Source organism: Muntiacus reevesi, chromosome 3 (assembly GCF_963930625.1).
Source record: "Muntiacus reevesi chromosome 3, mMunRee1.1, whole genome shotgun sequence".
NCBI classification, from domain to species: domain Eukaryota; kingdom Metazoa; phylum Chordata; class Mammalia; order Artiodactyla; family Cervidae; genus Muntiacus; species Muntiacus reevesi.
The window spans coordinates 173,115,413-173,142,097 of NC_089251.1; the positions used below are offsets into that span (position 1 = coordinate 173,115,413).

General features: G+C 40.8%; 1 pseudogene; it reads right to left on the reverse strand.

Moving 5' to 3' along the window:
* Window positions 1-2,344: 2,344 nt before the first annotated feature.
* LOC136163313 (nuclear ubiquitous casein and cyclin-dependent kinase substrate 1 pseudogene) lies at window positions 2,345-3,183 on the reverse strand (annotated as a pseudogene).
* Between the last annotated feature and the right edge of the window lie 23,502 nt (window positions 3,184-26,685).

Here is a 26,685-nt window from a genome sequence, read left to right on the forward strand (position 1 = left end):
AAAATTCTTCATTTTTAAGGGCTGCTAAATAAAGCCATGTACAGATGTATCATAGTATACTGAATTAGTTCCCTGTTGTGATAGTGGAGTCTCAAAGTTTTGCTATAGTAAATAATGCAGTGGTGAACATTTTTGTGTATAAAGCTTTTGTCAAGTTATTGCCTCGAGATTGGTTTCTAAAAGAGAAACGAATGGGTCAAAATATGTGAAAACTTCTAGGGGTTCTGATATGTATGGAAAGTCCTTTCCAGAAAGATTCAACCAGTTTGCCCTCTATGGGACTTCAAAGCACCATGTGCTTTCAAACATTTATCTTTTAAAAACATTATATTCTTTTTTTACTTTTTAGAGGGTTTTTTTAATGCTATTTTTATCCTTTATCTACTCACAAAGTAGAGTAGCATTAAGTATTGATAATAACCAAGAAAACTGAAAACAGCCGTAAAGGGAAATCATTGACCTACATGTACGGAAATAATTTGTAAGAAGCGTGCATGATATCTTACACACTTCTTACAAATTATTTCTGTACACCTTGATCAATAATTTGGGATTCCCTGGTGGCTCAGTGGGTAAAGGATCTGCCTGCAATGCAGGAGACACAGGAGATACAGGTTCGATCCCTGGGTTGGGAAGATTCCCTGAAGGAGGAAATGGCAGCCCTCTTGCATGTTCTTGCCTGGAAAATCCCACTGACAGAGGAGCCTGGTGGGCTACTGTCCAAAGAGTCCCAGAGAGTCAGACATGACTGAGTGACTAAGCGCGTAGCACACACGCATCGTATCATAATATTTGAAAATGGTTTTTTCATGTTTTGTGCATATGTCAGGTATGAAAACTCACTGACAGCAGCTGGAATTCTTCTATATCCTAAGACTTAAGACCAGAGCTTTGGGAAAAATTAAGTAGCAGTATGTAACTAAGTTTGATAAACTGGATTTGCAACTGCCAGGTTATTAAAACGAGTTTTAAAAAGTAATATATACCTCATTTTTTAAAATGAGCCAATTATTTTAAAAGAATGCTAGAAGAATTTGTGAAGTATATTTTCAGTGACTTTCTTTCTCTGAAAGGGAAACTAGCATTTTAGTTGTTTTAAACTGTATACAGTATTATTTATAGCCCTGGTTCTCAAAGTAGTCTCCAGGCTAGCAGCAGGTGCATTTGTAAGAAACTCAAATTCTCAGACTCTAAGGCCTAATAATTGGACACTCCTAGCGATGTGTTTTAACAAGACCTCCTGATGCTTCTGGTGCATCCCCACGACTGAGAACCACTGACTGAGAATTTATTTATTTATTTATTTATTTATTTTTGAGTTTCACGTTAACTGGCACTTTATTTTACTTAAAACCTAAACATTGTCAGTTTCAGAAGAAATCCATTGTGATATATAGATCTCCCCATTTTAATCTTAGGGTTTTTTCTTTTGATCCTTCGTAAAATTTTTTATCCAAGAAACAGAGTAGATACATATATATATTTAAAAACATGAACTGTTAGAGAATGAAATAGGAAATCAGAAAGATTTAAGTTTTGGTGGCCCTTGCTTTTTTTAAGTTCTTTAAAGACTGTAGCTGAATAAAAGGATCACTGACTCTGAGTCTCCTAGAAATAACAAGTGATGAGACTAAAAACAAGCAAATGTATATCCTCAAACAGGGTCAGGAAACCTTAATTCCCTGCCTTGCCCCACAGTAAAAAGCATGAATACCTTTAGTAGCACTTCAGAATTCGTCTTTCTCTCCTACCTGCCCCATCAGTGGAAGTTTAACATCATGATTTTTTAGACATCCGTATTTTTGTATATAGAATATAAACTTGTATTAGATGAAAACTGATTTTTTTTAAAATTCAGGTAGAGAAAGAAGCAATAACTTTTAACTAAAACCTTCTACATTTTTTGATTATTGTTCAACTTGCTACCATTTAGCAAAAAACAAAATTTTCATAGTGTTTACCTCAAATCTTATTGCTTTACAACTGTGGCATACCCTCCATTGAAAACAAAAAGATGAAGCAGTCAATCCAGTGATTAACTTAACATGGCTTTCATTGGGAAAAGGGGAGGGGGGCAGAAAGAGGGGGTCATGACGAAGAGACCAATAGGAAAAAAAAAAGGTAAATTAAACATACAATGCTTTTCTTAAAAAAAAAAAAAAGAAGAAGAAGAAGAAAAGAAGAAAATATTATCTTCAACAAAAGGGAAAAAAAGCATTGAAAGCCCATGAGTCAAGCCATAACCAAAACCATATTCTATCTTAAGTAGCTTTTCTTTTTTTTCCCTCTTTTTTTTCTTTTTTCCTTTTTTTTTTTTTTTCCATTTTCCCTTCTCTCTCTCTCTCTCTCTCTCTCTCTCTTTTTTTTGCTTTTTAAATAAAATCTCTCCCCAGACCATCATCACTTTTAATCTTCCCCAGACTGGGCTTCCTCTTCAGACCCTTCATCCCCGGATTTCTCAGGCGGGGGACTTGAAGACGTTTTCTTCTCCAGAGGGCTTTCTGGTTCCTCATCTTCTTCTTTGGGGGAAGGAGTCTTTTCCTTTGATGTCTTTGAAGTTGTGGGGCTACCCACTTTCCCCTTGCCTTTCACAGGACTTGGCGTCACTGTGGCCTTTAGCCTGGGCTTCGGCATTTTCCTTTCTTTTCTCTCAGGCTTCGGCTTCTTAGCCATCTTTTCATTTCTCTTTTTTGAAGTGCCATAGTCACTATCATCATCGTCTTCCACTAGGAAATCCTCATCACTGCCGGAATTCTCCTGGAATGGCATCTCGTCCTCCTCTTCTTGCTCTTCTTCACTGCCCACATCTTCCATGAGCATCTCCCTCTGTTTAGAGGCTGCTTTAGAGGCTGCCTGCCGTTGCTGGTGCACATTTTTATGATCTTCTTTTTCATCTTCACTGCCCTCTGCTGAATGAGAATCATCCTTCTTAGTCTTCACATCTTTTTCTTCTGAGTCCTCACTATCTTCCTGTGAATTCTTTCCAGGTCGCCTCTTATTTTTAGCTTCTCTGGGAGATGATAGAATTTTCTTAGCTGGAGGGCCTGAATCTCTTCCATAATCTTCATCAGCATCATCGGACTCCTGAAATTGTGAATGATCAAGGACCTTCCTATTTCTGACAGGCCGAGACATGTTTGCTGTCGAAACAGGACCGAGTCGAGAAGCCAAAGACCAGGACCCCCCCCCAACCCTGCACGCTTGGCGCCCCACCACCCCCAACTTCGGCCAAGGAGGCCGCTGCCGCCGAGCCCCGAGCTACTGGCTTCTCAGACTCCGCAGCTCCCTGGTTCAGGGCCCCTTAATCAGAAGAGCCCCCCGCACCCCAGTCTCTTCCTGATTGAGGATTTAAAAGAAAATCAGTTTGTCCACCTCCTTGACTACCATCACCTGAGGCAAGGTAGCAACCGGTTAGAGGTAGGGAAGGACATTTCTGCCTTCCAAGTTTTGTTTATCTACAAGTATTCGGGAAGTCACTGACCGTGCTTAATCAGCCCATAGGACTGTATTGATGAAGAGGATATATAAGTATATTAAAATACACATCTTGGAACTTACCCCTTACTTCTTACTTTATAAGAAGGAAGGATTCTTTGTTGCTCCCAGAGTTTACAGGGATGATAGGTGGAAACGGAGAGAAAGTTAAGAGGAGGAGGTTGTTCACTGTTTAAGACAGGCTTAGTATTAACACTACCCTTGGGAGATGTGGAAAGCCATTCCTTTGTAAAGAGATTCCAGGAAACGTACAAGACGCTAAGGCTCTTGCTAAGGCAAAATTGTAAAATATTTGGGAGTTGTCTTTAGTGCCTTTTGGCTTCCTCTGCCCCAGGTCCCTGCTTTCTGTCTACCCACTTATGGGACTCTGAGTGAAAACTAACGTTATTGATGCTTTCTGAGCGCCTGTTCTATGCCCTCTTAAAGAGCTCCGTGGGTATTGGATCATTTAATCCTACAACCATACCAGCAAAATGTGGCCTCTTAAAAGTAACTGAGACTCAGAAAGGTAAGATAACCTGGCCAGGATCACAGAGGTATAAGAGGCAGGTCAAATCAGACTTGCCTGATTCCAGCAACTGTCTCCGTGCAGTTGTGGCCCAGATGGGATGTCTGTAGGCAGCGCCCCAGGTGGCAGAACTGCCTTCCCCTCTGCCTTTAGCCAACTCTACTCTTCTTGATTGTGATCTCTGATGCTCCTGGCTCTGTGGGGGTGGTGGGCATGGGGAAATAACTCCCAGGAGATAGCAGAATTCAGGGTAACCTATCTCAAGCATTGTTTGTGCCTAAAGGAAGAAAGCTTCAAGGGCAGTTCTTTAGATGTTAACTGTGTGAGTGGCCTCTCTGACAGTATAGAAGCCAATGGATTAGGTGGATTTTGGAATGGATTCAGAGGAACTTTCTAGTAACTTTTCAAATATGCCCTTCAGGCAACTGCCTATTCTGCTTGGAAATAAGGACAAACTGCTTCTGTGCTTTGGGAATGTGTGTATGTGCTTCCATGTGTGTGTGTGTGTGTGAAGGAAATCATTTTGTGGCAGACACAGATGAACCCAGAGTGAAAATTTGTTCTAATCTTTGTTAGACGCTCCCTTCTCTTAGTCTTTGTGAGATTAGCATTCTCAAAACTAAAAGAACACTTGCTGAACATTTGCTGAAACTCGGTAATAGGCACTGGGATATAAAGACTGACTTCAAAAAATGACCTGGTAGGGAAACTAAAGCTATAACACGGTATACCTTTGTTGTAACAGTGATGGAGATGTTCACCAAGAATGGTGGGAAAGAGGAGGGGTGCCTGACTCAGTCTGAGGGAAGTCAGAGGAGGGTTCTGGTCCCTGGAAGCAAGGTGTTGCTTGTTCTTGGAGAATGGATACAAGTTAAGAATGCAGAGCCGGGTGAGAGGCACTTATGCGGGGTACGTAGGGAGATGAAGCATTTTGGTGTTGTGAAGCTAGTGGGGATGTAGCAAGGGGGAAGCTATTACTGTTCTATGAAGAGAAATGTCAAAGGCCAACTTGCATTTTAAGTGTATGAGCTGGCAAACGAGTGTGAAGTTTGAAGAAATCGAGTGAGACAGATGTTGAAATTAATCACTGGTAATCAGATCCTAGTGACCACACTTCTACAAGACTGCCATTATTTGTATTCTGAACTATTCACCCTACTATTATTAATGGTTTTTGTTATAGTTTGAAAATAGATTCAAGGGTTTAGATCTGATAGACAGAGTGCCTGAAGAACTATGGATGGATGTTCATGACATTGTACAGGAGGCAGGGATCAAGACCACTCCCAAGAAAAAGAAATGCAAAAAGGCAAAATGGTTGTCTGAGGATGCCTTACAAATAGCTGAGAAAAGATGAGAAGTGAAAGGTAAAGGAGAAAAGGAAAGATATACCCATCTGAAGGCAGAGTTCCAAAGAAGAGCAAGGAGAAATAAGAAAGCCTTTCTCAGTGATCAGTGCAAAGAAATAGAGGAAAACAACAGAATGGGAAAGACTAGAGAGCTCTTCAAGAAAATTATAGATACCAAGGGAACATTTCATGCAAAGATGGGCACAATAAAGGACAGAAATGGTATGGATCTAATAGAAGCAGAAGATATTAAGAAGAGGTGGTAAGAATACACAGAAGAACTGTACAAAAAAGATCTTCATGACCCATATAACCACAATGGTGTGGTCACTTACCTAGAGTGTAGGTAAGTGACCTTCACATTCCACATCCTGGAATGTGAAGTCAAGTGGGCCTTAGGAGGCCTCATTACAAATAGAGCTAGTGGAAGTGATAGAATTGCAGCTGAGCTATTTCAAATCCTAAGAGATGAAGCTGTGAAAGTGCTGCCCTCAATATGCCAGCAAATTTGGAAAACTCAGCAGTGGTCTCAGGACTGGAAAAGGTTAATTTTCATTCTAATCCTAAAGAAAGGCAATGCCAAAGAATGTTCAAACTACTACAGAATTGCACTCATCTCACAAGCTAGCAAAGTAATGCCCAAAATTCTCCAAGCAAGGCTTCAACAGTATGTGAACCGAAAACATCCAGATATTCAAGTTAGATTTAGAAAAGGCAGAGTAACCAGAGATCAAATTGCCAACATCCGTTGGATCATAGAAAAAGCAAGAGAGTTCCAGAAAAACATCTACTTCTGGCTTTATTGACTGTGCCAAAGCCTTTGACTGTGTGAATCACAACAAATGTGGAAAATTCTAAAAAAAAGATGGGAATACTAGACCACCTGACCTACCTCCTGAGAAATCTGTATGCAGGTCAAGAAGCAACGATTAGAACTGGACATGCAACAGTGGACTGGTTCCAAATTAGGAAAGGAGTACAAGGTTGTATACTGTCACCCTGCTTATTTAACTTATATGCAGAGTGCATCATGCAACATGCCAGGCTGGATGAAGCACAAGCTGGAATCAAGATTGCCAGGAGAAATATCAATAACCTCGTATATGCAGATGACACCACCTTGATGACAGAAAGTGAATAAGAATTAAAGAACCTCTTGATGAAGGTAAAAGGGGAGAGTGAAAAAGCTGGCTTAAAACTCAAGATTCAAGATTAAAAAAACTAAGATCCTGGCATCCAGTCCCATCACTTCATGGCAAATAGATGCGGAAACAATGGAAACAGTGAGAGCTTTTGTTTTTTTGGGTTCCAAAATCACTGCAGATGGTGACTGTAGCTATGAAATTAAAAGATGCTTGTTCCTTGGAAGAAAAGCTATGGCCAACCTAGACAGCTTATTAAAAAGCAAAGACATTACTATGCCAACAAAGGTCTATCTAGTCAAATCTATGTTTTTTCCAGTAGTCATATATAGATGTGAGAGTTGAACCATAAAGAAAGCTGAGCACTGAAGAAATGATCTTTTTAAACTGTGGTGTTGGAGAAGACTCTTGAGAGTTCCTTGGACTGCAAGGAGATCAAACCAGTCAATCCTAGAGGGACTCAATCCTGAATATTCATTGGAAGGACTGATGCTGAAGCTGAAACTCCAATACTTTGGCCACCTGATGTGAAGAACTGACTTGTTGGAAAAGACCCTGATGCTGGGAAAGACTGAAGGCAGGAGGAAAAAGTGACAACAGAGGATGAGATAGTTGGATGGCGTCACTGACTCGATGGACATGAGTTTGGGCAAACTCTGGGAGTTGGTGATGTACAGGGTAGCCTGGCATGCTGCAGTCCATGGGGTCACAAAAAGTCGGACATGCCTGAGAGATTGAACTGACAGATACTTTGAAAATGTTTTTTTAAAATCAAAGATACACTCACATAGTTATAAACTATTGCAAAGCAGTGCCCTGCCCTCCTTCATTCAACTCTAATCTTGTTGCGCAAAAGCCATCATTTCTCTTTGAGTTATTTCTTCTTGTGGTTATTTCTCACCTCCAAAAGATCCTCTTCTACCCCTAATTTGTGATTTGTTAATGCTAGGTATTATCAATAACTTCCTGTTATGTTATAGAAAGATGAACATACCCTCTCCCCTTTTCCCATATTTTCATCATACTTATATCAGTTTTTTATTTCCTCTGTCAATTACCAATCTATTTATACAAGTCTTGACCTGAAGTCCTTGGCTTTTAGTATCTGCACCCACTTAGAACCTCATGGTGCAAACAGCGGAGTGGGAGAGGGAGGGTTGCTCCTAGAAGGTTCCAGCCAAGGAGCCTCCCACAATAGAACTACCCAAGTCTACTAACTGGAGAGATGTTTAATTTATTAAATACCTGTGAGCTTACTCTTTCAAGAGTGACAAAACAGTGACAAAAGTCAATCTTTTGTTTACTAAGGTAGGAAATAAAATCCTTACTTAAAGTTTTTTCTTGTTTTTTTTCTTTTAATCCCCTGCCTCAAAATCCCCTAAGCTGTCCCAATCAGTTGCAATTTATTATGAACAAGCAGTCAAGAAAGCTTTTCTGTGATGTATTATGGTCTTAGGTGGGTGGGAAGGGCTTTTGTTTTTTTTTTTTTAAGTACAGGCAATATTTTCTTTTGCCTGTACATAATAAGAACTGCTTCCCCAAAGACTGGTGGCAAGCAGAGCTCCTTCAGTTTGTGACTAATTCATGTGACTCAGTCACAGTCTTGGATTTCATTGTGGAAATCCAATATGAATTCCTGCTGAATTCACATTTGTTCTGACTTTTGCTCTAAAATACTATCTGAAAATAAGGGAGTAACATTTTAAATCACACTCTTCATAATCTCAATGATTTCTCACTCCCTTCCCTTAATTTCTAATTTAATTCCTTTGTAGTCAGAGAATATGATTTAAACCCTTTAATGTTCTGTGAATTTGTTTTGTGACTCAGATTACAATCTAACTTAGTAAATGTTCCATATGCACTTTAAAAAGATGTCTATTTCATCGATGGCAGAGAGGAAGGGAGATGTTTTATCCCTGTAAATCAGGCCAAGTTAATGGATAATTCTGTTTGAGTCTATATTCTTATTGATTTTCTATTTGTTCTATCAATTATTGACAGGGATTATTGAATTCTTCCACCATAATTATGAATTTGTCTATTTCTCCCTGCAGTTCTATCAGTTTTGGCTTTGCTGATTTTGAAGCTTTGTTATAAGGCATATAAACATTTAGGATTATTATGTTCTCTTGATGAATTGACACCTTTATCATTAAGAAATGACTTTTAAAAGTCTTTGGTAAAATTTTTTGCTTTGCAATCAATTTTGCTAAATAGTAATATAGCCACTCTGGCCTTCTTTTGATTAGTGTTGGCATGGTATATTATTTCATCCTTTTACTTTTAATCCTCTTGTGTCTTTATATATAAAGTATGTGTCTTTATATAAAGTGTTAGGAAATACATAGTTGTCTTGCCTTTTAATTGTAGCATTTAGACTCTACTTGTATTAATTTGATTTTAATGATAAGATTAGGTTTAATCTGGTCATCTTGCTATTTGTTGTGTTTAATCCATCTGTTCTTTATTCCTTCCTATTTTTCTTTTTTTGCCTTTTTTGAATTAATCAAGTATTTTTATGATTCCATTTAATCTTCTTTGTTGACTAAATTGTTATAACACTCTGCTTTATTACTTTGGTGGATGATTCAGGTTTATACATCTTTGACTCATCATAGTCTATCCATCACTTCAAATTATTATAAGAGTTTTATGAGAGTCTGCTTTCATTTCCATTCCTCCCTCTTTGTGTCCTATTACTGTTATATGTCTTAATACAACTTTTCATATACTTCCAGGCTACATTATTTTCATTTAAAAGGGGATTTAAATAATTACAGAAAAAGCTTTATGTATCTTCCCAAGCAGTTACCATTTCTAATTCTCTTCATTCCTCTGTGTAGATCTATACTTCCATTTGGTATCATTTAATTTTATATTGTTAAGATATTTTCAAAGAGTGCTATAATTAGTGCTAAATATACCATAAGTCATGTCTCTAAAGCTACCTTTAGGTTGTTTTCAAGTAAAATGATAGCAAACACTAAAATTGTGACTATCAGGCGTTAATTTTGATGTTTCTGTTGTGAGTCGTTCAAAGGAAACAGAAAATGTAAGAATTAACTTGAATTCTGTGTGGTAAGTGCATTTAGATCCTCTGTTATCTGAGTAAGAATTCTGTATCATAAACAGAAGCCTCCTTTTTCTTATCAGGTAGAGTTTTAAAACATTTATATTTTTATATATGTAGTATATCTATGTAGTTCTTACATCAAAAGGTACAAAAAGGTATTCGGTGAAAACCTCCTACCACTGCCTCCCATTCATCCATTTCCTACACCCACCCCCACTCTTTATCCCCAACCAGATAATCACTGCTATTAATAATTGGTTTATCTCTCCAAGGATTTAAAAAATGCATTTACAAGTCAATTCCTATCTCCTTATGTATGTTAATATGTTAATGATACATCGACTGCTCTGAATCTTGTTATTTTAACTTAACAGAATATTTTAAAGACTTTCTATATCAATATATAAAGAACTTGCTTATTCTTGAAAAAAATTCTGTGGTATTCCATTGTAAGTGTGCATCTTTATTTAAACAGACCTTTAATTCATTGACCTTTCAATTTTTTTGCAATTGCATACAGTGCTGCAATGAATCCACTTGTATTAATGTTATCTGCAAATGTGTGGGTGTATCTGTATGATAAATTCCTAGAAATGAAGTTGCTGGATTGAAGGGATAATCAATTGTAATTTTGATATTGCTGAATTCTTCTCCATCGGGGTTTTATCAGCTTACATTTCCATTAGAGTTGTATGAAGGTGACTATTTCCCCACAGCTTTGCCAGCATAGGGTACTTTTGGATTTTTGTGTCCAGTATGTGATAAAAATGCAATCTCAGTTTTGAGTTGTTTATCTCATTATAAGTGAGATTGGATTGCTTTTCAAATGTTTAAAAGCTGAGGGTAGAATTTAAAAAAGTGTACGTTGACACCCTTTTCCCCGATCCCATCCCTCCAAGTCATCACAGAGCACAGACTGGGCTCCCTGAGCTACACAGCAGCTTCTGAAGTGAAGTTTTTATTAAACAGTGCATTGTTGGGCTTTCATCTTTTTATCTAAAAAACAAAAGTGTGTGATTGATTTATTGAACATCAAGAAAAAACTTTGGAGGAAGTAGGGAGATCAAAGATGGAAAATTTCAAACCATTTGAACATTTTTAACCATAAAATTCCTATTAAAGACAATAAATATTTCTCAGAATTACCGAGTGCCACCTCAATCATCTGCCACTCTTAATATCTCAGATATATAACATTTTCTTTGGCTCTCAACAGAATATAAACCAACTTACAAACATATAAACTGATTAGCAATCATACTGCTGTCTCTAACTCTAATCTGCTATCACACAGATCATTTTAACATCCTCAAGGTTAAGATTTTTAAGATAGGAAATGATCACTTTAATTATGTAACCTCAGAGTGTAGGCTTCTTTCAGTTTTTTTTTTTTTTTTTTCTTTTTTTGATATGAAGCACAGATTTATTAGAGGAAGAAATAGGAGGGAAGCTCAGGGATGGGGAATCGGGAAAGGGAATGAGACAGAAGCTATGCATCAGCCTCTGGTGTCCCCATGAGCCCAGATATATTTCTTGCTTTAGGACATGGATGGGGCCATAGCTATGGCCAAACTGGAAGCTGGAGAAACTGGGAACTCACTCATGTTCATCTAGGAGAGAGTCAGAGTGGGGAAAAGAAGAATACTGGGAGCAAGGGGATGTGTGAGACAAAGGGTTCTGGGGGAAGAAATCTTGACAACGCTTCCTTGGACCCTGAGTAGGAGGAGGTGGGAGAGGAGGGTAAATCCTGGAGCTAAGGATTAGAGGAGGAACAGGAGGAAGAGAAGGCTGAATCTGGTAGCCTTCCATTGTAGGCGTCCATTGACAACTGGGGAGATGCATGGGGTCGGGTGATTCCCCTGGAGGAGGGCACGGCAATCCACTGCAATATTCTTGCCTGGAAAATTCCATTGACAGAGGAGCCCAGTGGGCTACAGTCCATGGAATCGCAAAAAGTCAGACATGACTGAGTGAGTAGGCACGCACAGGGTATAGATGATGTTGTTCAGTTGCTAAGTCCTGTCTGACTCTTTTGTGACCCCCATGGACTGTGACCCCCATGTGACCCCCATGGACAGGCTCCTCTGTCCATGGGATTTCCCAGCAAGAATACTAGAGAGGGTTGCCATTTCCTTCTCCAGGGGATCTTCCTGGCCCAGGGATCGAACCCACATCTCTGCATTGGCAAGGGGATGCTTTACAGCCGAGCCACCAGTGAAGCCCCTGAAGATAAATATCAGTCCACAATGCAAGTTCTTTGTTCCCCCTTAAATCAACTAACTTATAACTCTGAGCGTTTATCCTCTTGGAGTAAAGGAAACAGGCCTGGGACCCCATTCTTCTGGGCTATCCAAAGGTCCAGGGGTCTTGGCACTTGGGCGGATTCTCCTTCCATCCTGGTTGCTGCTGAACCGGCTGCAGTGGGAGCCCACAGGGTCCTAAGGCTCCACAACGTGTATCACACGTAAGGGAGTGGTACTCATTGGAAGAAAGGCTCTGGCTCTGGGTATGTGTAGCCACAAATGGCACCTCCCGGGGTCATCCACCACCTTTGCCCTGGACCTCAAGTTCTTGAAATCCCAACTTCCTTCCCTTTTCCAATGCAAGCCCAAATCTCCACTTTCTTTATACATCTCAAAGGTCCTTTCCCTCCAGGACAATAAGTGGAGCTTCTTTAAAGGACTAAAGCTTTTTCAAAAGCAAGAAAAGGAATTATCTTTCCAGGCCAACTTCTTAGACACCCCCATGATTATAGGGTGCAAGAATATCTGGCTACCTGCTTGAAATGGTGGGAGGGAGAGAATAAAGACAAGATACTATTTCAATCCGTATCTGTCATAAGCAAGTAATGGTGGGTTTGAAAAACCAAGGTAATAAAGTGCTTTCAATTTGAGTCATGAGAGCGAAGACACACTATTTATTGTACTTTGAGGTTGTACAGTTTAAAAGCAAAATGCTCGTCACATACAGTCACGTTGCAATGGGATCCCTTAACTGGGTCACTGGTCTCATGAGAGTTTTGGATGACTGAAGGCAGGATCCCCCAGCTATAGCAATTCTAATGCACTGCCATTTGTGTCACATAAAAACTGCTGGTTCTGGACCCTGGATGCAGAATTCCATCATGCTTTTAAGTTTCGAACTGAGTTCCTACTATGTTTCCAACAATGATACTGGCCAATGGAAATCTTGCACTTTTAAGACATAAAACTAGATGATTAAAGGAGATTTAACTTGGGGAGGTGCAAGTGGAAAGTTTCATCTTCTCCAGTCACTACTTGCAATTGCCCTGTCTGCTCTTTTTGTTCTATTAGGTAGCAGATTTTTAAGACACCTGGGATCGATCCTTTTTCTTTCCAGTCACTTCCAGTTTGTTGAAATCCATCCAGTCTCAACTCTAATCACATATCTTATTTAAAACCTTCCCTCTCCCCATCACAGGTCAGACTTTTGACTTAAAGGGCTTTGAGCAAGGAAGCGGTGTGGTCTGCCTTTCTGTTCCCGTTCCCCATTTCATTTGGAGGAATCAGGGATAAAAGAAGGGGTAGGCACAACGACCACCTCCTCAAGTTGATTGTTGCTGGTTCTCTTGCTAAATGAATGGGCTGTGAATACTCTCTTTGTGTCAGGCCTCCAAAGGCTGATTCGCTCATGGAATATATACGTCACCGCAAGAATCTTCCTAGTGCACAAATCCCTTTTCGTGGTCTGGCCTTGGCCCAACCTTGTCCAGCCTCCTTCAGCATGGCCCTGGCAGCCTGCCCTTGCTGGTAGAGACCGCTCACTTGGTAGACAGATCTTCAGAGTGTGCATTTCAGGGCAGATGCCTCTCAGCACCGCCCACAAGAGCCACTCAAGTATCTCTTCCGCAGGATCTAAACCACAGGAAACTCAATTGTCTATTCTAGGCCAACAGCAGAAACTCATGCTGCTTATGGCCACCTCCTCTCTAAGATCTTTATCCACTAGATGACGGTGGTGACTGTCATAGATGTCCCCAAATATTGTCAAATGTCTCCCAGTGATAGTGTGATCAGCTTTCCTGGTGGTAAGTCTGAAAATCTTATCCTGGATATGAAAAAATTGTATCCTGGTATGGTACACAGAATACTGCCCCCCAAAGCGGTCCACATGCAAATCTCCCCAAACCTGTGGATATATTACCTTCCATGGCAAAGGGACTTTGCAGATGTGCTTATTCATGCTTAGTTCCACGTCTTGAGATGGAATGGTTATCCTGGATGATTTGAGTGGGCCCACTGTAATCACCCACTCTTAGGCTTTCCTGGTGGCCCAGATGGTGAAGCGTCTGTCTGCAATGCAGGAGAGCCAGGTTCGATCCCTGGGTTTGGAAGATCCCCTGGAGAAGGCAATGGCAGCCCACTCCAGTACTCTTGCCTGGAGGATTCCATGGACGGAGGAGCCTGCTGGCTATAGTCCATGGGGTCACAAAGAGTCAGACACGGCTGAGTGATTTCACCCTCACTGTAATCGCAGGGTTTGCCTGGTGGTCCAGGGGTAAAGAACGTGCCTGTCAATGCAAGAGATGCGGGTTTGATTTCTGTGTCTGGAAGATCCCCCGGAGAAGGAAATGGCAACCCACTCTGGTATTCTTGCTTGGGAAGTCCCACGGGCAGAGAAGCCTGGTGGGCTATCATTCATGGAGTCAGAAACAGTCGGACATGACTTAGTAATGAAACGGCAGCAACAACATATGCAATCATCAGGGTCCTTATAAGAGGGAGGCAGGCGTGCTAGAGTCAGAGAAAGAGATGTGAAGATGCTGAGGTCAGAGTGGTGCAATTACTGATTTTGAAGATGGAAGGGAGCCATGAGCCAGGGAATGCAGTCAGCTTCTAGAAGCTGAAAAAGGCAAGAAACAGAATCTTCCTGAGAACCTGCGAAAGCCACGTGATCCTAACACCTTGATTTTAACCTAAGGAGACTTCTGACTCCAAAACTGTAAGGTAATAAATTTGCATCATTTAAGCCACTAAACTCACACTTATTTGTTATAGCAACAATACAAAATGAATACAAAATGAAAACATCCAGAATCTCCTCTCTCCCAACCCAACCCAGGGTGTGGGTTATCCTACCTGGGGGCAGGGGTGTGCAAAATTGCCCCTGGATGAGAAGCACTGCTCTGATTTTTAGGAGTAGTCCTCTTGAACTTTGCTCACTTAACTTTGAGAAGGAACATGTCCTTTCCCCTTCTTTCAGGATGAGGAAGGAATTGTCTGAAAATTCTTGCAGAAAGTTACATTTCCTGCAAGGCAATTACTCAACAACTTCTTCTTACCTCTCTACCAGCTCAGTCTTTGGGAGGTTGAGAGTGGGGCTGGCAGTGTGTGGCATTGGTTTTGTGGGGTTGTCTGACACAGCTGACTTTGGTTCTCTTTGGTACTCAGCCTTTCCCAACTCTTTGCTAAGCCCAAAGCAAAAGGAAAATCACAGCCCACTTTCTATTAACCTCAGTAGTGGCTTTAAGCAAAACCTTTGGTTACTTCTGCTTCCTTGTTGTCCATGAATGTGAGTAAGAACATCTGACTTTAGGTTTAGCTTCATTTCCTATCTCTGGTGGACTCTACTGTCCCCCAGTATATCCTCTTCCATAGTAATAGAGTTTTAAGGAAACCACTTGGCCGCCCAGCTAATGAGTTAATTTTGAAGCCTTCCTAGGAGCTAGTTATAGGTAAGTGACTATGATCTGGCCAAGGGGATGTTAGTAACTTCTGGGTCATTTCCTAAAAAGGAAGTGGCTTGCCCTCTACTTCTTCTTTTCCTTAGGGTAGGAATGCAGATAAAATGATGGTGAAATAACTTCAACCAAGCAGATGATGACAATGTGCCAGAGGATGACTGAGCCACAAAACAGAAAGAACCTGGGTTCCTGGATGATCCCATGGGGTAAAACTGCCTACCCATCCTTAAGTAAGCTTAAGTTGTATACAGTATATACTAACTCACTGGCAGAATTATTCACATCTTTGTCCATTTTCTGTGTTCCACATAGTAGGAATTCCCAAACACTGTCATGCTAATGATATTCTTGACAATGTCTTCAACCTTCCAAGTCAAAATGAAAAAATAAGAATAATGCAATAGCTAACAGACTGAAAAGAAAAGTCACAGACTTGGAGATATTTGCAAAGCATATGTCTGATAAAGAAATTGTTTCCAGAATATATAAAGAATTCTCAAAAGTCAATAATAAGAAAATCAAATAAACCAATTTAAAAAGACCAAAGGAAATAAACTGACATTTCTTTAAAGAAGATACATAGAAGGCAAACAAGCACATAAGAAGGTGCTTAACATCACCAATCATTAGGGAAATGCAAATGAAAACTACAGATACCATCAAACACCTATTAGAATAATTAATCAAAAATAGACGTTATCAAGCACTGTCTAGGATAGGAGCCATTGACACTCCCATCTGCTGTGGGTGTAATGCAAGATGGCACAGACACTTTGGAAAACAGTTTGGCTGGCAGTTTCTTGTAAAGTTAAATATACACTTCTCACATGAGCCAGCAGTTTGTCTTCACTTGTATTTAACCAAGTGAAATGAATACCTATGTTCACACAAAAACTTGTGTGTGACTGTTGATAGTGGCTTTATTCATAATCACCAAAAACTGGAAACAAATCAAATGCCTCTCAATGGAGTAACACATAAACATAATATGATACATTCATGCAATGGATTACTACTTAGTGTTAAAAGGAATGAATTACTGATACATGTAACAACGTGGCCAAATCTCAAATACATTGTACTAAGTGAAGAAGTCAGACTTAAAAGTCTACATGCTGTGTGATTTCCTCTGATAATCTTGTGAAGACCAAACTACAGATTAGGTGAAAGAAAACATGAATGGTTGCCAGGGGGCTAGAGGAGGTGATAGGAGTAGATTGCAAAGGGGTGCAGAGGAGTTTTTTAGGGGAAAGGAGCTCTTCTATTTAACTGTTCCATTGTGATGGGGTCGTACAACTCTATCCGTTTGTCAAAACTTGAAGAACCATGCACTGAAAACTCTGAACTTTACTGTATGTAAATTATACTTCAACTCAAAAATGGAAAAAAAACCATTTGTAGTAAGTTTTTAATAAAACTACTCAATTTTAGAATGTTATATATTACACATGCATTATAACTTGTAGCACTATGCCGTTGATAATACAGTGTAACATTTTTTGGTTTTTATTTCACAGAATAAGAAGTTGGCCACTTTTGACTGGAATCTCAGATTTTTGGTTGGACATCTTCCTGGTGTATGTAACCTCAGCCTAGGATTCACTGCCTTTAAAAGGCCAGGCTCTATAGATTCGATCAGGGATTGTGCGGCAATTAAAACCTACTCAACTCATATCAGGAAAGGAGTTTATGAGGATATAGAGAGGACTCTAGGAGAGCCCAGATGCAAGAGCTCTTCCTAATCTGTGGAAACAAGGAAGCCTCGGGCAGCTTTCTCCCCTCCTACTCCCTCACTTCTCTTGCCTCGGATACAAGGTCTCCGCTCTCTGCTGCTCGGTCCATACAGACTCCTCGGCCCTGGCTGCATCCTGGGTTCTTCTTCTACTTTTTCGTGGCCCAACATGGCAGCCAGCCCCAAGTTCCAAGTGATCCCTCACTCAAACTCAGTTCAAAGGAGACAGACCCTGGCCAGCTCAGCAACTCATGGGCTAACTCTTCGGTTTAGTGCAAGCAGATGCAGTCAGAGAGGTTACTGTTATGGAGAATAACCAGGGCGATGGGCATAGGCTATTTACAACGGTGTGCGGGAGAGGCGAAGGCTGGCTGTCATGGTTGTTCCGTCGCTCAGCGGTGTCCAACTCTTTGCAATGTCATAGACTGTAGTACCCCAGGCTCTTCTGTCCTCTGCTATCTCCTGGAGATAATGGCACAATGGACGGCACCTTTACCACAAATGACTTGTTTTTATAGTCTGGCAAATGAGTAAAGTAAACCAAGAATATCCTGATTGTCTCCCTCCATGTCAACCAAAGCAAGTCCCAAATTGTGAGACTTCAGTCTACTGAAACTCTTACGTTTACAATATCCTCAAAGGAGACACCATTTTTTCACATCACAAAGGCTAATGAAAGCAGTTTTTACTTAGATGTTAAGCCTCTGAGTCCATTCTTGACTTATCTTAAATAAAAATAACACATTATGTTTTAAGAGCCCTAGTGAACATTAATTAACCAATTGAACTTTCCAATGTCCTAAGTATCCTTATTTATTGCCCAAGGAACCTAAGATTCAGAGAAGCTAAAGGAATTGCGAAAGCTAAACAGCAAGGGACTCTCGGTGACTTGATAAGGAATTGGAAGTTTCTAGCTCCCCGACTCATGCTCCGTCTACTAGGTCACTCTCTGAAAAAAAAAGTTTGACATTAAAAAGATTGACTCATTCTGTAACCATGAGAATTGGAAACAACTACTGTACTGTGTGTGTGTGTTTTTAAAGTTTTTATTACACATGCATTACACGCTCGTTATAAAGAAATCGGAAATCAGGGATAACCAGATACAAGAAGTCACAGACACATATATTTTATTTTAATGCAGGAGAGAAGATTTGTTTTTGCAATCACTGTGGTAGCTTGTCCTCTCTACCTTCAAAAGAGCTCCAGCAAATTCTTTTTTTTCAGGGATGGAGGAAGGAACACTTTCCTCCTCTTCCCACACTAGAACTTCCCCTCTGGCCTTCAGACAGGGAGAGTCTCTGCAGCTAGTGGCAGCCAATGTGCTTCCGGTGGGGGAGTTTTCCAGTCTTCATGGAGATAAAGCAAAACCATGTCTGAGTTTGGAGGAGGCCTGGAGCAAGTACCATGAAAAATGTACTCGGAAAAAAAAAAAATCTCAGCTCAGTTCAAGATTCCAAGTATCATATGCTAGGGAATAATAATAACAGCCTCACTCTGTGCCAGATACTGACCATAACAATTCTACGTGGAAGGACAAATCTGTTTTATTTATGAGGACGCTGAGGATTTTGAGAGGTGAAATAACTTGACGAAGGAACCACAGCTAGTGAATAATACAGACAGAATTTGAATCCAGACAGTCAGGCTCCAGAGTCTGCTACCTTAACCAGTACTAGCTGAAGGGACAGAAGTGAGTCAAAGAATGAAGAGGCAAAATTCATAGACTCATTAAACAAAAATCTGGGGGGTGGGAGAAGGAATTTAAGAGCCATGAAATGTACAACAGAGATTAAGAATCATCCATATTTCTACCATGCAGAATGAACCATGTGCCATATTTATTTTCAGGACCTCCTAACGAAGAAAAACCACATGCTTACAATAAATAAGACAAATGATGGGGAGATATACAAAGTAGAGAGCAAGAAGTGTCACTCGAAGTTCCCACAGCATTAGATAAACATCACTGGCGCATCTATCTGTTTATTCATATAGGGTGGCAGGCACTTTGCTCAGTGCCTTTAAACTCACCCTGAATGAAGCCCTGTTCGGTGATAAAACATCACAGGACATGTTTCTCCCACTTCTTTTCTCATTCCTCTTCTTAAATTCTTGTTGTGCCCATTTAGAGTTGAGTCATCTTCCTCCTTCCTTCATTTTTCTTCTCTCCCTCTCTGCCTCCCTTCCTTCCTTATCATCCAGTGTACCAATTCAGTGGTTACTGTGTAACAGGAATTGTACTAGATGCTTTGGATAAAAAAAGTTTCCAGTACGTGATAGAAAAAAAAGCCTGGTGGGGAAAAAGAGACACTTGAGAACAATTACAATAATTTAATAGAATTTTAATAAAATATAAGGGACTCTGCAAACCCAGAGGTAAAATGGCAGTAATAAAAATTTACAACCATTGAGAAGTTACCGTGCACTATTCCAAGTGCATTATATATTAATTCATTGGCAACTGAGGAGGTCAAAGAAGGCTACCTGGAGGAAGGGACATTTGAGTTGAATCAGGAAAGGTGAAGAGTCACTTAATAGAGATTCAGGTGTATCCCAGGCAGAGGGAATAGCTTGTCCATAACTCGAGTGTCCTGTGAGAACTGTAGTGAGCTTTGTGGGGCAGTGATAACTGATGAACCCCGAGAAGTCAGGTCCTGAGGGGGTGTCATGCAGAATTTTAAGGAACTGCAGGGCATAAACAGACATGTCAATTATAAAGGTCTCTCTGGCTATAACCTGAAGGTTAGATGTAAGAGAATAAGGGCAAAGGCAAGAAGATCAGTAAGAAAGACCTGTGAGTATTGATCCAGCTGAGAATTGATAAGGGCCTACATGGGAGATGTGCCTTTGTGAATGAAGAGGAGGGAGGAGGTCTGAGAAATATTCAGGGATTAAAGCTGTCAGTGAGTAATTATAACAATAGGGAATATTTATTGAGCATTTAGCTGGTGCTTTTTAGTCTCCACCATAGCCTGTGGAGCAGACACCATCATTATTAGCCCTATTTAACAAGAGAGGAAGCAGAGTTGTGAAGTTACTTGCTCAAGGTTACATAGTTAGTTAGCAAGTGTTGGGGCCTAGTATTGAATCCGGGCTTTCTGACCCCAGAGTTCATGCATTTGATCCCATGTTATGCAAATACCTACCATTTTTACCTACATTTTTAGAGGGAGATCAAGACAGAATCAAAGAACACCCGTTTAAAGAAGTAGGAGGGTGTTTCCTGTGATGACTTCCACAGTCCTGCATTGGACAAATCCTGGGAGCAACTGGAATAAGTGTACCATTCTCAAATAATACCTGCAGAACCATTGCTGTACGAGTCATATTTACTTTCCACCTTTTGTATCTGTGACAGAGATAATTTTGCAGTGCTCCCTGTGGCAGAGAATGCTAGTTATCTCTCATATTCATTCTTACTCTCTTGTTTTGTAAATAGTAGCCATTATTTTCAAGTGGGCTCATGACTGTCCAGAATATCATTTTGCCCAGCTATATGTGGGCCACACGAGTAAATGTAAAAGAAAGCAGAGTGAGCACCTTCTGACAGCTTCCCTTAAAGGAGAAAAGGCAGTACTTCTTCTTGTTTTTCCTTTTTCTCTCAGCTGGAATGCTGGCATGATGGCTGGAGCTGAAGCAGCCATCTTGAACCATGACATGGAACTAAGATGGTAGAACGATGACAAAGAAGTAAGCTGGGTCCTTAATGGCATGGAGGGCTACATCAGACCTGGACTAATGATCTTTTGTTTTTGTTTTTTTGGAACTTTTTATTTTGTATTGGCATATAGCCAATTAATGATGTTGTGATAGTTTTGGGTGAATAGTGATTCATCAATCACAGCCTCTTTTGGGACTGCTTTTTTGTTCAAGTCACTACCATTTTTATTTTCCTGGTAGTTAAAGTTAACCTAAGTCTAACTAATACATGGATTATGACATTCTTTTGGAGAGTTTATTTTTCCATAGCCTTTAATTTTGACCTTTTGTGTTGGATGATGATACTAATTCATGTAATCATTTTATGTATATTTATTGAGTTCTCACCATTTGTCAGACTATTCTAGACATTGGTGGTATAACCATGAGCAAAACAAAATCCCTACCCTGTTGGAGCTTATATTCAAGCGGAGGAGAGAGACAATGAATGGATCTGTATACACAATATAACGTCAATTACTAGGTTACTGTCTTAGTTCCACACCATCTTTCCTCCACTCTATGATGCTGGGCTACACTTTTCTGTAGCCCACCAGACTCCTCTGTCCATGGAATTTCCCAGGCAGGAATATTGGAGTGGATTGCCGTATCCTCCACCAGGGGATCTTTTTGACCCAAGGATAGAACCTGCGTCTCCTGCCTTTTTTCCATTGGCAGGCAGATTCTTTTTACAGCCACCTGGGAAGCCTTCTTAGCATACATATCCTTCCTCTGTTTTGGAAAGCACTTCTCCGCTTTTCCTGCAGTTAGATTCTACCAATAGGGAGCGCAGAGAGAACTTGGACTACAGGAAGAGTAAGAAGGATATGCACACTCTTTCCTGTTTGTCCCGCAGAGCCAGGCTCATGCATTTCCTTCAGGAACACCAGCATGAGCAGCAGGTAGGTGCCTTCTTCCTAGAAGTGGGAACTTCTTGCAGTTTTTATATCCACAAAGCATTGATGTTCCCTTTTTGCATTTTTGCTTCTGCGATACCCACTGCCCAGTTCTTTATACTAATTTCTTTCTGTTAAATAACTGGTGTGGGAGCCCATTCTTAACCAGACGCTGACTGGTACAAGAGGAGGTTGTGTAGCAATCAGAGGGGCAGTAGGGTGGTGTCCCAGGGGTTCAGCCTGGCCCCCACTTCCTCACAGGACGTTCAGGAGGCACTGTCTCTGAGAGTTAACACATCGGTGCTCTGACTTTTAGCTTGTGAAGGTCACAAACTCAGTTTGGTCAGTGTGCCTCGAGTTGGTCAGGCTCTCAAAGATGGGTGCCTGCAAAACGCCCTGAATGTGTGGAATGCAAGTCGGATGACCGTTTGTTAGATGATGTGGGTTTGGGATATTCATGCTCTCCAGTTCACTCTTCTCTTCCTGAAGAGTGGCACGTGTGACCAAAGCTTCCTCGGTCAGCATGAAACCTGAGCAGAGACAGAGGGGGTGGTCTCAGCAGCTCGAGGTGCCCAGATTATTATATTGTAGCATATTCATCTGTACTAAGAGACAGTTCGCCCAGTGGATGAGAATGCTCACGTTAACCAGTGAGGATGCCTTTTGCCCTGGAAAGTGACACAGACACACCAGCAATCTGTGATTCCTTGGGCAGTTTTGGGCTCCCCTCTCCTAGATTTCATACAGACAACCTTTTTTTCTCATTCACACATCCTTCCTGCATATGAATTTGACTACTGCTTTCTTTTACATTCAGTTAACACCAGATGATGTTTTCAGTTCCATTTATTCCTTTGACTTAAAGATTTTTTTAAAAAGATCTTTTAAAAGAATTTATTTTATTGAAGCATAGTTGATTTACAATGTTGTGTTAATTTCTGCAGTACAGCACAGTGAGTCAGTTACACATATATGTGTGTATATATATATATATGTGTATATATATATATATTTATATTCTTCCCCATATGGCTTATCACAAGATACTGAACAAAGTTCCCTATTCTATACAGTAGGACCTTGTTTATCCATTCAATATATGATAGTTTGCATCTGCTAACCCAAACTCCCAGTCCATCCCTCCCCAACCCCATCTACCCCTTGACAACCACAAGACTGTTCTCTATGTCTGTGAGTCTGTTTTTGTTTTGTAAATAAGTTTATTTGTGTCATATTTTAGATTCCACGTATAAATGATATTATATGATACTTGTCTCTGACTTACTTCATAGTATGATCATCTATAGGTGCATCCATATTTTTACAAATGGCATTTTTTTCTTTTTTTTTTTTTTGCGGTTGAATAATATTTTCCTCTGTGGTATATACCACACAATAGAGTATATATATACACCACATCTTCTTGATCCGTTCATTTGTCAGTGGACATTTAAGTTGCTTCCATGTCTTGGCTATTGTAAATAGTGCGTCAATGAACATTGGGGTACACGTATTTTTTCAAATTATAATTTTCTTTGGATATATTGCCCAGGAGTGGGATTGTCGGATCATATGGCAGGTCTGTTTTTAGTTTTTTGAGGAACCTCCATACTGTAGTGTCTGCACCAATTTACACTCCCACCATCAGTGAAGAAGGGTTCCCTTTCTCTTCACTGTCTTTAGCATTTGTTATTTGTAGACTTGTAAATGATGGCCATTCTGATCTATATGAGATGGTATCTTACTGTAGTTTTGATTTGCACTTCTCTAACAATTAGTGATGTTGAGCATCTTTTCACGTGCCTGTTGGCCACGTGTATGTTATCTTTGGAGAAACGTCTATTTAGGTCTTTTGCTCATTTTTCCATTGGGTTGTTTGTTTTTTGTTGTTGAGTTATACGAGCTGTTCGCATATCTCGGAAATTAAGCCCCTGTCAGTTGCATCGTTTGCAAATATTTTCTCCCAGTTCATTTTGTTTATGGTTTTCTTTTCTGTAAAAAAGCTGGTAAGTTTGATTAGGTCCCATTTGTTTATTGTTTCTTTTATTTCTATTGTCTTAGGAGACTGACCCAAGAAAACATTGGTGTGATTTATGTCAGAGAATGTTTTGCCCATGATCTCATTTAAGAGTGTTATGTTTTCATGTCTCAAAGATCTTTTAAGGTGACTTTTGCTGAAAGCTAATATCACTTAACACATCCCACTTTTTTTTGATTAAAAAAATTTGATGCAAGCATTTCTTCTATATCATGCATTGCTAATGCTTGCTTATGACAGACTGTATGCCTGTTCATTCACTCACAAACTTTTAATACATCCCACTTTTAACTGAGTTTGAGTGTGGTAACACATTGTAACACTCATGAATGGTCTTCAGGTCAATAGAATCGGTTTAGGGGAGGACGTGGCCAGCATTGTCATCCAGCGAAGCCCAGAGCAAAGCACAGAGAGCAGGGATGAACATGCCCTGTTCAGGAGTGCTTCCCAGTTGGCTGGAGAAGAGAATTTATGTGGGCATTGTGGCAGGAGACCGATACGGGTCAGTGTTAGATTGTGGAAATCTCTAAATTCCAGGCTAAGGAGTTGTACCTTATATAGACATGAGGGAACACTTGACTCTTGTGTGAGGTTTGAAAGGTTAAAGCCTTATGACTCCAAGTTCACTGCTCTGTAGGCAACCAGCCTCTGGGCATAAGCCCTTGTTATATTCCTTTATCTTATTCTTCATAAAACTTTCCTTTCGGTAAAGATGCTGAGTGGAGCAGTGCTTGACGGGATAAGTGGCTGGGGAGGAGAGGGGCTGAGGAAGCTCAAGGAAGCAGGAGCAAAAACACAAACATAAACCACAGACGAGGAAAGTGAGCTATTGGCTATTATTTCCATTCCTGTGGATATGAAATACGGTCCCAATTGTGGGAAGCCAAGAAAGGCCACAGCAAAATAAAAGAGAAGCCGTCCCATGAATAGTGATGTTCAGATGCTGGAAAACAGCTAAGGTGTAGACTTACGTTATGGAAACATCCTTAACCTCAACCCAATTCCAAGAGCATTCGAAAAGAGAAAGCTGGCAAAGCTGGGACTTGCTTTGCAGGGTCTTGGCCATTAGACACCCACAAAATTGTCAACCTTGGAAACTGCTGTGTTTGAAAAAAAGCATTCCGAATCCTTGTCATTAAAATGCATTTTCCAGCATCATTTCAAATGAATCAAAATTGTCTCCTCCACTCTCTTTCTACAGCTCCCAATGCACTTTGTCTATATCAGATTTAGAAAGGATACAGTTTTAAAGATAAGTACCTCCTAAATTCCCAAGCCATTCCTTGTTGTACTGGTGCAAAATGTTTGGGTAAAACCAACAAGGTATAACCATCTGGGCTTTCTGACACTTCCTCTATCCCAGCAGTCACTGGACACGTGGCCACATCCCCAGCTTCCTGCAGGGGCTCACAAATTCTCTTTCTCCTTAAAGGACAGCAGAAAATGTCACCCCAAAGCTTGCCACTCACTCTGCCATAATGATTATTTTGATTTAAAGTTAGTTAAGGAAGAGCTGCTGCAAAAAGGACACCCTGATCCCCCCTTCTCTCTCTCAAAAGCAGAAAATAAATCTCCCATGGGAAAGGTATTCTTCTTGTTCCAGGAGGTAGAGAGACATCCCTGTCACCAGAGATGGGAAATTTAGGGCCAAGAAGACTATCTAGACAAGACATATTATTTCTTCACTAACTTACTATCCCAAGACCAGACTTCCTTGTGTTGTCAATTCTTCAAAAACATACCGTTTTTTTTTTTTTTGTCTGAAAGCTTTGATAAGCTGCCTGCTTTGGTCACTTCTTTGAGTCTCATTACTTTTTGTGAGGTCCTCAACATCTGAAATTAAATTTGTTTTTCTCCTGTTAATCTGCCTTTACGCCTGTTTAATGATCAGACCAGTCAAAGAACCAAGAAGGAAAAAAGGGAAAAGTTTCTCCCCCTACATGAAGTTCTTCCCCAAGGCCAGTGCTGTTCATCCGGAGCCACTTCTCGTGGCCTCTGCAGTTCTCTACAGCTGCTCACCTTGCTGGATCATGGGATGTGGTTGCCCTGCAAACATCACTCCTGTCATCATCTCTGCAGGGTCACCGATGTTCCTGTCATTCCTTGCTTTCCTGCTCTGCTTCTTTACTGGTTACTGTACTGTGTGGGGTAAGAAACTCTCTCTCCCTAACCAGTGTTACAGATCTCTATGAGACCCCTGATGGGGACGGGCTTCCTCCTTCTATTAATCATGAATGTTAGCCACTTGTTATTAGCCCCTAATGTTAGAAGTCTCATCCAACTTGGTGTTTGTTTTTACAAAACCCCTCTGTTGGGGACCCGGGCACACATTCCTGGGGGAATGGGCAGATGCTTCTTCACAGTAGAGATTGTGCCTCCCACCGATGGTCACCAAGAATTCCTGCACCAAGCTTGGATGCTTCCCTTCCAGCCTCACTGTGAGGCCAGGGGATTACCCAGGCTCCAGGCCTGGCCAAAGAGGCTAAGGGGTGGCCCTTGACTCTCTTCCTCCTGCAGGAGACTCACAGCAGGCCACTCCCTGCCGGTCCCACTGAGCCCTCGGGCCCACCCAGATCACAACGCCCACCTTTGCATTTCTGAATTTCCACGAGGGCATACAGAAAAGGTATCACCTTCAGCACACACTGAAAAACATTCACTTGATCCTCCCTTGAAGCTGGCAAGAGGCAGACTGGGACTATGCCACAGAACGAAGAAAATGACCCTGCCAGATTCCCCAGTTTCCAAAGTCAAGAAGAGATCTGGTTGGTGCCCCAGAACTGACTGCCTACCAAACAGCCTGCAGAGATGGCTCCGTTGTGCGGGGCGTGTCCACGCCGGAACGCTTGGGACAGCTCCTGGGTCTGAGTACCGCTGGCCGACGGTCCCATAAGAGCCGTTAGCAACTCCTTTTAGGGAAATTGTATGCCTGGGGTTGTGGAAGTGAGGAAGCCTATTAAGTTACTCTGTGTTTTCAGGGCAGAGGAAGAACTATTTTTCACCATTTAGGGGCAACGGCTCATGCCATTTGCTTGGAATATTT